At 43.2% G+C, this 13,268-nt stretch overlaps 2 long non-coding RNA genes across 9 annotated transcripts in view; one reads left to right on the top strand and one right to left on the bottom strand.

The window, feature by feature from the left end:
• The window catches only part of LOC141939624 (uncharacterized), a 45,907-nt gene extending 34,611 nt beyond the window's left edge, over positions 1-11,296 (bottom strand). For 2 of the 5 annotated variants that reach the window (XR_012627667.1, XR_012627669.1), the window contains exons 1-5: positions 9,767-9,973; positions 6,452-6,526; positions 4,049-4,119; positions 1,080-1,306; positions 884-965 (exon numbers count right to left, since the gene is read on the bottom strand). This is a non-coding gene — a long non-coding RNA (uncharacterized LOC141939624). Of the gene's footprint in view, positions 1-883; positions 1,307-4,048; positions 4,120-6,451; positions 6,527-9,766; positions 9,974-11,173 lie in introns of those variants that run through there. The other 3 variants (XR_012627668.1, XR_012627665.1, XR_012627666.1) reach the window with 3 other exon arrangements.
• Positions 1-13,268, top strand: part of LOC141939623 (uncharacterized) — an 80,853-nt gene that overhangs the window by 41,615 nt on the left and 25,970 nt on the right. The window lies entirely within an intron of this gene.

Here is a 13,268-nt window from a genome sequence, read left to right as displayed (position 1 = left end):
CTTTACAGCCCCTTAATAATTATTCACAAATTCATTAACATTTCCAGTTCTTCCATTTCTCAGATACTAAGCCCCCATTGAAAACATTCTTGTATTTGAATACCAGAAAGGAAATACAGCATCATAAAAAAGGGCATGAAGTTTATAATACCCCTTTTGTTATACAGGGAAAACACCTACATGTAGATTTTGCTCATTTGTATATAAAAATAGGAGTCATAGCAATGACTGTACCCATAGTTACAGGAAAAGAACTTCCTCCTTAATCCAAGCATAGGTATTTATAGTTATTTTGGGTGAATCTACTGACATATGATATGGGTAATTATTATTGATTAAGCACAAAGTACTTGGGTGTAATAAAATAGGTAGCTCCTGTTTAAGACTATAGGTAATCAGCATGCATGATCAAATTCACTCATAATGCCAGCTCAGTTTAGTTTAATTTAACCAAGTTACATTGACACAAGTGTAAGCGTATATTTATTAACATTTCAATGTTCAACTCAGCAAGACAGTTATGTTAGTAAATCAGTTTGCAATATCTACACAAATATTGGCGGTATAAACAGTTTTTATAGATCTATAAATTTCAGAAAGATTATGGGTGAAAATACAGAGCAAATCAGAGACACTATTCTGAAAATAAAGAAAACAAATTAAAACTCCCTACCTAATAGCAGTACAGAAGGACTCCAGGTTCACATGGTGAATTACCCAAGAATAATGAAATCCTTAATGGATATATTGTATATATATTCTAAAAAGAACTGAAGTCAATTGACATGAGTCAAACCTCTCGATTCACCTTTTAATCATTATTAGTTTGTCAACATCAGTAAAGACTAACTATTGAAAAATTCAATCATTTCAATGTACTTACAGCTGAATTTTCTCATCATGTGACCAACTATCCACAAAGCCTCAGTGCCATTAAGAAGTTTTGAGGAATATATTATTTGGTACTGCCAAAAAAACATAATTAAAAGAATGCATGTAAATTATATTAATTTTCTAATTAGAAATGTTTTATGATTATTTCATGTCTAAAGTACATTTGGGGGAAAAGCAGGACTTACATTATCCCAAAAGGCAGGTTCCAGCACAATCAATGATACACTGATAGAATTCACAGTAAGGAGTCACAGTAGGGTCCTGATCTTGCAACTGAACTTTCACAAAAAGAACCCTGCACTATTGCAGAATCTCCTTAATTTCAATAGGGCCCTACCCACACATAATCAATTACAGAGTCCGCCTATGTGGGAGTAACAACAGCAAGAACAGGACCTGTTCCTCCACACACCTGCAAAAATATTGGGATAAAAAAAATTAAAATTAGTCACATGCAGCAAAACCTACTGATAGCCTGTTTTATTACAGCATTTAGCACATAATAAAGGAGTTCCATACATCTTTAAGTTGCATATTATTTATAGGAATTTTTAGCTCCTTCTTTAAAGAATGTTGGCTTACAATTGCTTATGGATTTTACATGCAGTGACAGCACATTATGGGAGCTTTTACTGATATATATTTGAAATATAATTTTTTAATTATTATTTTCTAAAAATTCATTATCCTAGTCTCTTTGGTCTATGATGCAAGGTGGTTTTTAGTTCTTAAGACTTCTTAAAATCTGTCCCACAATGTTGGGGACACACCATAGATCTGTAAATTTGGTGAGGTCTTCATGATCGTGGAAGTATCTGACCACATATAACAGCATCCAAGACCAAGGTCTTCAAAAATACATGATAAAAAGTAGTTTAGTATTAGGCATTTTTAGACTAAAAAGGGTCAGCTTTTTTTAAATGAAAAATCCTTGTGATAATCAACTATAATTAATTATTTGCTAAGTTTCTCTTAGTGAACACCATTTAAACACAGGAAGCACCAACATAATGTTGAACAAGAATATACCACCACTTTGCTGTTGACACAAAACTTAACATTCATAATTTGACCTTACTGCTCTTATTAAAAACACATCTATGTTGATCTTTATAATGAAAATATTATAAGTTATAAAGTTTTATATATTAGAAACCATTTAAAAACAGGTTAGCCATAGGTTCCATTAAGTAATATTTAACTTGTGACACTATGCAGGAGTACTGGTGATAAAGGTTAAAAGAACAACCAAATCTAGCAACCTGCAGAAGACATTTCTTTTTCACTTTAATAGAGATAGCATTAGCAAAACAATGGTATTTTTCTAAAAAAAAGCTGGGACCAAATGAAAGAATTTGAGAATCTAACAGAAGAACCAAAAGTTCCATGTAAATGGAATGCAGTCTTTTTTTTTTTTTTTTTTTTTAATGACCAGTTGTTCTCTTACTGCCTTTGATTTTGTGAAACAACAGACATGAAAATAAGCAGAAAATGGAGAACAGTGTTCGTGTCACCAGGTTGATGGTTTTCAACTGGGCAGGAGGACAAACAAAAAAATTTAAAATACACATTTCAGACTTCATGACAAATTTCAAGGTATTTGTCTTACAATATTGAATTGGAAGTGTTTCTTCTCATGTTACCACTTTTAAATTTTGTTTCATATGCAAGACTTTTAGGCTTCTGTTATTCTGAGAAATTCAACTGTTTCTAAAGAACACTGCTACAGTGCTAAGTTCTGTTTAAAAAGTGTTATAAGATATCTTGACCTCTGTCTAACATTACGCAGAAAATTTAAAAATATCAGACATCTGCCAAGGTAGTGCTGCCTACCTGAGCTGCAAAGTGAGTGAATCAGTATCTCTGGGCAAGTGTAATCTGGCCATTTCTCACTGACTGAGAAAAACAGGCATACCATACCTTTCAGGACAATCGTGGTGCCCATAATCACACAGCTACAGATTTAGCATTTCCCAAGTTGCAATGCAATGCGGTAACTTGATGCAGCTAGACCCTAATACTGTTTTCTGTCCCTGGGCCTAGCTCCACATCTTTCTTCACAAAGGAAGTTAATTGGAATACAATGCATGTTTCCTGTGCTGATCCAGGAGCGTAGGTTGTAGGATGGGTCAGGGACACATAGCTGCAGTCTAAATTACAGTCAGTTTCTGGGGAGAGCTGAAAACACAGTTTTACAATTTTGACAGCCTAAGGAATAGCTCAGAGCTGACATCCAAACAGTCAAAGAAATTAAATACTGAAGCTGTCTCAACAGTTCCTTTCTCTGACATGGACAGGAAAAATATGCATCTAATCCAGGTAGAGAAACTGCCATAAAATGGAATGATTCACAAGTGGTTTGGTAGACTAGAAGGCCTTGGCAAAACCAAGGTTTTTTTCATAACTAGCAGAAGTAATGAAGTCTAGTTACCTATCAGCGTGCTTGTACGTGCCACCAACACACTTGTGCAGTAATCCCAGCCTGACACTGCCCTGGCTGTTTTCCCATTCCCTTCTAAACAGATTTCCCTAAATTCCTGCAGAAAACATCAGCTTCTGACTTCTAGGAGAACAAGAGGCAGCTCACGCTGCGGCTAGGTCTGAGCTACAAATGCGCTGACTGGCAGACCAACCAAGCATGCTGACTGGCAAGTCAACAGGTTGAACAAAACAGAAAATTTCTGAGTCGATGCTGCAGCTTTTTCTACCCCGGGGCACTAATTTGAGTCCTTTCTCTACTTCCAGCTGCTAAGTTTCACTCAAATTGTAGGAACTTGACTTTGTGACCTCTATCTCTATATCAAACGCAGCTGAAATTAAGCAGTGGATTCAAAAGTTATTAGGAGACAACACAATCCTATATATCTTGTTTTGTTCAGAAACTGGGCATGAAAACACTGTAGCATAATCACTGTGAAAATAACTAATGAATTTTATGTCACTTCTTGTTTTCATTCAGGAGTTACACCACTCAGCTATAACAGAACACAGATTTTCACATGGTGATAGCATAAATGAATCCAGAGAATGTAGAGACTGTTTCAATAAAACTGGCTTTGTTTTGCCACTGTGAACAGGGCCCTAAATATATGTCACTTCATAAAGGTGAAAATTTAACAGAAATAAGATTTTATATATAATTTTTTGAACTTACCAAGACTGTAGTTGACTGCCCTTCATGGAGACCCCTGCTTCTCTTCCAACTCCATGCTGTCTCTCCTAAGGCTTAAGAGAAGTTCAGTGATACATAGCTCAGTAAAAGAACAGTGGCATTAAGTCTAATGAATCCAGTCAGTATACCTGGATTTTTCTTTTGTGGGGTTTTTGGTTGGGTTTGGGTTTTTTTTAGAATAAGCACAGGGATTTTTAAAGAATCACCTTAAAATCCTGATCTTACTGCCTGGATTCAGAACCTGATGTACCGATTTAGGGAATAATTTTTAATAACATGCAAGTCCCAGTTCCCTTTTTTATAAATGGCATCCATAGTGCTCTGCTTACCCTTTCTAATGATCTAACAGTAAATTTTGACTTCTATGTTTCTCACCAAAAAGGCATAGTTGAAATCAGAGAGGTTTATTTATTGTTGGATTCCAGAAACTGATGAAAGAAGAAATTGGAAAAGTATAATGACCTCTCCAAAACTCCAGTAAAAAGAAGAGAGACAAAGAACAGAGACAAAGAATAGTCAGTGCAGAAAAGTTAACAGAAAACTGGACGTTAGAGGAAGGGTTAGCGGGAAACAATGGGTATAAGAAGAGTCAGGGAAGTGATTTAACCAATAAGGGGATTGAGTATTGAGCACACATTCAGATCTGAGCCCCAACTCCTTACCCTGCTAACATGCAGACTCACATTTTGGCGCTAGTCTGGATCCAGCCTATTGGTTAGCAGATATGCAGAGTCAAGCACAACATGCAAGGGACTAACTCTTCTCTCAAAAGCCATACTCATGCAATTACTGTGACTTAAGTACAAGATTAATTGTTTGATGAAGCAGAATGTAAATAGTTAAGTGCTTAAAGTTAATTCAAGAATCAGGTCTCAAAAAGAAAACTAAAGAAAGAGTGGTTGAGAAAGAAAAAAGAAACAGATTGTTGAATCTGTATTAAAAATAAATGACCTCTAGGTTATATCTCAGTGCACTCTGCCTGAAAACTACTGCTTCTTTCTGGCTTAAGTATTAAATCTTATTTTTAATACATGAAATGGTAAATAACCCTGGCAAAGGTTAAATGAGTTCAGTGCTTGATAAGAGTACTAAAGTAATTCTTAAAAGAGGGTGTAGTTCAGTTATTGGTATAAAGGGCTCGCCATCTCTCCTGCCTATTTAAATGCACTTGCACTTCCAAACCCAATTGGGTAAATAGCTGGGAGAGGGTTAATATCCCGTATTCCAACCCCTATGGTAGCAACCATAGAGATAGGAGAAAAATGTGGAAATCATAAGCTGATAGTAGGGTTCTGTCCCTTTTACTCCTTAGTCTACAATACAATTATTAAAGGAAAACAGAAATTGAGCCACTTTTTGACATACCAAAAAATGGGCATCTCTCAGCATCCTGTGAACTTCTGATCATTGTGATCTGTCTCCTGAACTCTGGATCATTCTGTGCATCATTATTTTAAGCTGTCACCTATCTAAATGACCAGGGAGCCAATATCAACACTCAACAACTATATTCTTACACACACAAACCCCTTGCTACCAATATTCCATCCTTTATCCTCAGCTGTAAAAAAGGAAACTCCCTGTCTTTAAGATGTATGGTTAATAAATCTATACATATAAGAATCATTACTTAATGAAAGTAGGGCACTAGAGTAAGATTAAAGACCTGATTAAGGCAGTGAGTTAGAGGTAGGATTCGTTCCTCTATAGATTCAGTCACCTTTTCATAAAATGGTTAAATAAAATAATGTTTTGTTCTTCTCGGGAGAATTATGAGCATTGCTAAAATTTTATAAATGTTTTGATTTTAAAATTTCCCAGAAATTGGGAAACTAGAGAAGCAAATGAACAACTTACATCAAGCTGTCTTGAGAGAAATAAATTGAACGGCATAAAAGCAAACAAATTAGTACAAGCTAAAGCATTTCCAGATCCCCCACTCCTGCGTTCATTTCAGTAGCATTTCATTTAAATGCGGGCATACATGTCTGCAAAGTTTAAGCTTCAATCTTTCAAATGATTCCACGTATCTGAACTTCACTCCTCTAAGTAGTGCTACTGATAAAACTACTCATGTGAACAGAGTTAAGCACATGCACAGGTCTAAGGTTAAAGCAAGTAACAAAGAAATTAGCTAATGAATTCAGTGTATCACTAACAATTATTTTTGAAAAGTCAAGGACAGCTAAGAAAATAGCAAAGCTTGAGAAATTAACATCTGAAATACTGGGGGAGGGGGAGAAATTAGGTTATGGTCCCAGCAATTACCCTACAAAAACCTAACTTCAATACCTATTAAGTAACAGAATCAATGCTAGGAAGAAAAAAAAAATAGAGCATCCCCTCAATAACTTAATAGTCATGACAACCACACTGTTTTCTCACCATTTGAGGAGTCCTCTTCAGTTCAAGGCTGAAGTTCATGGGTGCTGTGGAGAAGATCACTTGGCAACTGCTCTGCTGTAATCAATCCATGAATAAAGAACGGGCTTCAGTTTTCACAGATACCAAGCCAGCACTTTTCACAACCGTTAAATCCACAAAAATATTAAAACATTTAGAAGTTACAGTTAGGCTGTTTTAGAAAAACTTTACCACAGAACCTAAGTTTAATAACAAATCTTTCCTAAATCCTCAGGGATATGTTCATTATTATGACTCAGGCCTATAGCTATGTTAGAGTCAGTATTATAAGATCTGAATGAAATATAGTAAATCCAACCTTTCAACTACACCATTAGTCTTTGTGCTACATTGAGCATTTTAGAGGCTGAAAAAAAAATTAAATTGAAAGTAGGCTATTGAAAAATTAGGAGGTAGTCTACAGTAAAGAAAAAAAAAATATTAAGGTTTTTTTTTTTTAATCTGGAAGTTTATAGGACATCTAATAAAGTAGTTGCAAGTCCTAAGCCAGCACATACTTCTTCTAGTCCTCACTGCCTACAGAAGCACCCCTAGATCAGGTCTATACTGGCAAATTCAGAACTCTCTTTTCACTGTACAATAGTAAATGCTGTCCAGTTCTTTCTAGATTACAACCTCTGCCATTGCTAGCAGACTGAAACTGCAAAAGTAATGAATTCCAAATCCTATATTTGTCAGGATAAATCAGAGACTGAATGGCCACAGAAGCAAGTAGAAAACTCATACGTGAAAGAGGACGTTCAACTACAGTTACTAGGTTATTAAACTGAAACTTTAAACTTCAACTAATATCAAATTTACAGAAGAGGTCTGAAGGGAGGCTTCTGTAACAGGGATCTAGAATCTGTAACAGGGATCTAGAAGGCTGGACAAGCATCAGGGGCCAGGCAGGGCTCAAATTAGGAAAATAAATAGAAAAAAAAAAAAGGAATTCCCACTGGCTGGATGTCCATGTGCCACCCAAACACAGAACACCAAAATAATATGTAGATGTGCAAATATTGAAAAGATTATTATAATTACTACACGTGGGTGTATCTTGGTGCCCTCCAACTGGTCTAACTTAACGTAGGAACTGGACCAGATGAAGGTACCCAGGCAAGCCAAAGAATCTAACTCAAAAGTTACAGAGTAATGACACAATGCCAGTTTTCATTACAACAAATTCCTCTAATCCTCATAGTTGTAAAATAAATCTTAGAAACACATAGCAAGGTAATTTGTAAAGTAATGTGTGCCTGAGTCAGAAGACAGCCTCCAGCTTTCTAATCATCTCTGACTAGCTATGAGCTCCTGTGCCATTCTGGCAGAGAAGTACTTCGCTTTGGTTTTGCCATCTCTCAACTGGACCTAGGCAATTCAGTATATCCAAGCACGAAGTCTGCCACATATAAGAAACTCCAAGTACAGGAAGCTGGGGGGATGTCATCTCAGCAATGTGGATTATTCTAAGTCCCTCTCTTTCCCTCTATACCGATTTTCTCTAGAATTTTAAATTACAAATTCAGGGTCTCAAGATCCTCCAGGGCCTAAATGCAGGATTCCTAAAGAAATGCCTACTAGGTCTCCAGACTGGATCCAGTTGCCAGCCGTTTCCCTCTTCTGACATAAGAGAACTTGTGCAACAAGGGGGAAAAAGCTACCAGTTCTAGAGACAGAACTTTCTCGGGGCTGGTGCAAGTCTGTGGAATGAATATGCCTAGCAGCTAAGGGCCATCAGAAACCTAACTGCATTTTGCTTGAAGAACAAAACACATTACTTTGACCTTGCCTCACTAACATAAATACATAACACGTATAAGGAAGAAAAGACAGATAAAATAAACTGAAAACATTCAACTGCACATGCTCCTTCCCCTGGCAACAAGAGAACAGATAATATGACAAATGCTGGCCATGTCACTTATTACAGTATGAGGAGATTCTCTGACAGTATAATGACACTCTCTGAGGAGAAGAATCTATAACAGAGGACAGGCACTACTAGAAGGTGTTCAGGTAGTGCTATAATGAGAACTGTGTGAGGAAAGGAGTCCATTATGGAAACTGCAGCTTAACCTCATATTTGCTACCACAGCAGATAAGACTTCCATCATTCTGACGAGCCCAAGTTGTTTGGAATGGAAACCTGATCTAAAGAATTGACATCACTTTTAGCGAGGCTCAAAATCCCTTTCTCTCCCTTCTGTCCTCAGCTGTGTTCCTGCTGTGACTTTTTGGCTTCACTAGTCACTGAGGAAACAAACTGATGATCTTCTCCCAGATGCTACAGTCAGAGAATGCAATACCCACCTCGTATTACATGGATTTTTAGACTACAGCAATTGCCTTTCTCACTTGTTCTGATACTCACTTAAATATTCACCCATTCTGATCCTTAAATTACTATAATAGTGCATTATTTAACTTAAGAGATATGAATGGAAGATGTAAATCAAGACTACTACATTAGGTTTATGTTTCGTGCAGTCCTAAGTAATACTGAGAATAATGACAGTGTAATATCACTATTAGCTTCTTAAGTCCAAAATACAAAAGCACAATAATGAAGAGAACTACTCAGTGTGCTTACACATAATAATATACATTTCAGTCTGTACAGGACCAGGGCCTATATGTACATTAAGTACGGAATCTGAGAGCAAACGTTAGATACTAGGGGATGTAAAAATTTAACTTTCATTAAAAATCTTAATGAAGCCTTTGGAATGACATCTGAAAGGACAATGGTGTGATTCATATAAGAGAATACCATGTCCTGTTAAACAGAATGACATGCTATCTTCCATATCTTATTCTTATATTATGGTTTGAAAAATGGGTGAAAAATAATAACTAGAATTATTTTAGGGCAAAACTATACATAATCTAAGTACGGAGAAGTGGTATGAGCAACATCATAATTTTATATTTTTCTTTACTGTTTTCATTGCTATTTCTACTGCAAAGTCCTCTTTTCACAGGCACATAACCTTCAGAAAAAAAATTAGAAGACATTTACTATCATTCTTTTCAGCTGAAAGGCACACTTTTTGAAAATTTCACTCATGGTAATGTTAATAAAATAAGGGCAAAAATGTAAATACACTGCAAATCATTTATATTTCCTCCTTTTTAACAGAAAGGTTTTACGAACTGAAGTTTTTTCATCTGGCTAATTTTCACCGAGAGCTTGGATTAAAAAATTAAGAATCAGTTTCTTTAGCAATACCAAACTTCAAATCGGAGGAAAACATAGTAACATAAATGAATAATGTTAGCTATGTGATTACTTACATGTTGCCTTGCACTACTTTTTCGCTAAGGAACTCCAGAATTACGTATTTTCTGAGTAGCAGCAGTTTTCGTAGCCATGATGGTCTAAGCTTTTTGAGCCCAAAAGCTTGCTGTTTTCTACTGTGTCAGTTGGTTAAAAAAAAAAAAAAAAAAAAAAGAGAGAGAGAGAAATTACCTCTCCCTTCAAAACTTGCTCTGCTTATATTTTTGTCAGTGCAGCTCTAGAAGGGAGCAGTGGAATCATGAGGAGCATTAGGCCCTGAGCCTGCTAACGTTCGCCTTGCAAGCAGTCCAACTGAGTTTAAGAGGACTTGCTCACAGACGTGAAGGGAAGATTTTGAAAGTCGGTGGGAACAGAGCTCCCAAACTCTCATTATGTACTTCTGAAAATCTTCCCCAAAGTCATGGGAACAACAGCTTGCAGGTCTGAGGCCTCTGCTTCTGACTGCTTTCCTTTCCCTTTTTAAAAGCGACTCAGACAAAAAAAAGCACTGAAGTCAAAAATCCCGAGGAGCCGCTGGCAGTGATGCGTTGGGTCTCTCTACAAAGGCAGGGGTCCGCGCAGCCCGAGGAGAGCTCACAGGAAAGAAACCTTCAGCAGTCAAAAGTCAAGTGCAGACTAGTGGTTCGGGCGGCACTGTAGCCTGCCTTCCCTCCCTGGCTTTCAGCAGCCCGCAACCTCCATCTCGGTTTCCCCATCTGTGGAACGGGGATAGGAGCACTAACCCAACTATCAGGTACCTTATGATCAGTCACAACTTGGGGCGGTGCAGCGTGAAAATGAAAGTTCGCGTTTTCCCCTGAGCATTGCGAGCAGCCGAGGCGGGAGCGCTCTCAGAGTTGAACCTCGCTCCGTCAAGTTCCTCGGAGAGATATTTTTTTTCAAATGACCAGCGTACGGCACTCCGGGCCGCGCTCTGCCCTGAGATGCGCCCACACGGCACCGCTCCGCTTCGCTCCGCCACAGGCTGTTCGCAAGCCCGGGCGGGGGCGGGGAGGGGGGGGGCGGTGTGGGGGGGTCGCCGGGCCGCTGCCGCCGCGGCGGGCGGGAGCCGGGCCGCTGCCGCCGCCGAGCCGGTGCGGCGGAGCGCGTGAGGCGGCGGGAGGGGGAGGGGGAGCGGCGGCTGCCAGGGCGGGATCGGGCCCGCGGGCAGCCTCCGCGCGCTGTGGGCAAGCGCCGAGCGCTTCAAACCCTCCGGCCGCGGCGGGGTGCGTGGCTTGGGGCGGGGGGAGCTGCAACCTGAGCGCTGCGGGAGCCGCGGGGGTCCTCGGGGGGGGGGGGGGGGGGGGGGAGGCGCTCTTCATATTTTCCTCAGGTCCTCCGGCGCACATCCCCCTCCCCCCGCCAGCTTCCTTCCCCTACCTTCCCCAAACGCGCTGCCCCCCCGCCCCCCCCCGCGCCTTTACCTTGACAAGTCCGCGGGGCCGGCGGAGGTCTCGCTCCCCCTCTCTCTCTCTCTCCCCACACACATCTCTAACGCGCCACCTCTCCCCCACGGACCGGGACTCCGGGTGACATCTCTCTCTCTCTCTCTCTCTCTCTCTCCCCCCCCTCCTCCTCCTCCTCCTCCTCCCCCCCTCCCCATTAGTGGCGGTTGGGTTGCTGGCGCGGGAGCGCGCGCTAGCGGGGAGGGCGTGGAGCGCGCGCTGGCCGCGAGCGGAGGGGGGGGCGGGGGGGGAGGGGCGGCATTGACAGCGAGCGCCGTGTCCGTAGCGCTGCTTCAGCCCGAGCGGCGCTCCCCCCGCGCGCGCCCCCCCTCCCTTCCCGGCATGCCCCAGGGCAGCGGGGCTGGCTCTAACGAATTTGAATGAAGAGCCCTGCTCTTTCGGCGCCATTTTCGAGTGATGCCCGATCGCATCGCTGCCGCGGGGGAGCCGCGGCTCCCGGGGCCGCCCGCCGCCGCGTCGGCTGCCGCCGAAAGTCGCCTCCCTCCCCCGCCGTCCCCCCTCCTCTCCCTTTCGCCGCCGCTTCCACCGCCGTGCTTCGGAGCGGGTGCCGCCACCGGCATAGGCGGTAAGAGCCGGAGGCGACCGGGCGCGGCTGGGGCAGAGGGAGCTGGGCGGGCGGGGGAAGCCCGTCTTCGGAAAACGGGGGCAACCTGTGCCTCGCCGCCGCCCGCCGCTGGGAAAAGTCGCCTGAGGAGCCCGGCGGGCAGCGGGCGGGAGGCTCCCGGAGGCGGCGGCAGGTCTCGCCGCTGGCTCCTGGGCGGATCTGTCACTCGCTTCCCTCAGCCTCAGCGGGCGGGAGCGGCTGCCTCCTCCGGCAGGTAACCCCGCTTCCCCGGGGCGGCGGCGGGCAGCATCTCGCCCGGGCGGGGATCCCGGGAGCCCCGCTTCCACCCCCGGCGGCCCGCCCCGGGGAGAGCGGCGCGGAGGCGGGCGGGGGGCGCTCGGGGCGGGCGGGAGGCGCGGGACAGCCGGAGCGGAGGGTCGCGCCGCGGCCCCGGTGTGCGCCCCGCTCTCCGGTGATATGACATGACAGGCTTTCCTCTGATTCCCCCCCCGCGCCTTACCACCCCCACCCCCACCCCCCCCGCGGATCCCTCCCTCCCGCCTTCTCCCCCGCCTCTCTGCCGTGGAAATTTCGGGGCAGCGCTCGGGACACGGCGGCTCCTGCTTCCCGGCGCTGCAGCAGCAGCAGCCAGGATGACTTCCCCACTTACATGCACATCTCCCTTTCTCTTCCCCCCCCCCCCCCCCCCCCCGCCTCCTCCTTCCTCTCTCCCCGTGTTTTCGTAACCCGGATTAATGCCCCTTCGCTCGTTCTCTTCCCCACCCCCCCCCCCACTCCCCAAAATAAGAGGACAACCTTCGCTTTTTTTTCTTCCGTTTGTTTCCTTTCCATGTTAGCAGATTAACTTCTCCGTTCAAGCGCTTTCTCCACCTCCCACTTAAGCGCTTAATTTCCCGTGTCACGATATAGGAGCCGCCTTTAGCAGAAACCTGGGTGACGGTTATGCTGCCACATGCTATCACATTTATCATCTCTGTCCCTTTGGGTATTAACGAAGGACCAAAGTGCTGTTCATCGCGTATTGCACAGGGTTATTTCCCCCCCCCGCCCCCCCCAGCGTTAAAACGCGAGTTTCCTTCCTGAACTAGAGGGGGGAAATATAATCCGAGGCCATTTGAATCGTGCCAGCTATTTGTAGGTGTTTTTCCTCCCGTCCCACACAGCCCAAAAACGAGTAAATACCCTCCCCATAGATAGCCCAGCCTAATACTGTGATCAGAGCTGGCCATTCACCTCCTCTTCTCCGCCTACAAAATTCTCTGTCTCTGTCACCCGGGTCGCTATTTGTCATTGGCTTAGCTATTTTTTGGTGGCTGTTTCTATGTCATTTCTCGGTGGCCAGCAGCTCTCGGTCTCTCGTAGCTGTACAAGCGCGATCGTGCTTATTGTGATAGGCGCCGAAATCGCTCTCGCAGTCTATCTGCTGAGCGATTCCCCCGCCGCACACACATAATATGTGACACGGTGCCTTTTCCTCCACGACGCCGT

This window comes from Strix uralensis, chromosome 2 (assembly GCF_047716275.1).
Source record: "Strix uralensis isolate ZFMK-TIS-50842 chromosome 2, bStrUra1, whole genome shotgun sequence".
Lineage (NCBI taxonomy): Eukaryota > Metazoa > Chordata > Aves > Strigiformes > Strigidae > Strix > Strix uralensis.
The sequence above is the reverse complement of the archived record's forward strand: the minus strand, read 5'-3'. Positions and strand labels throughout refer to the sequence as shown.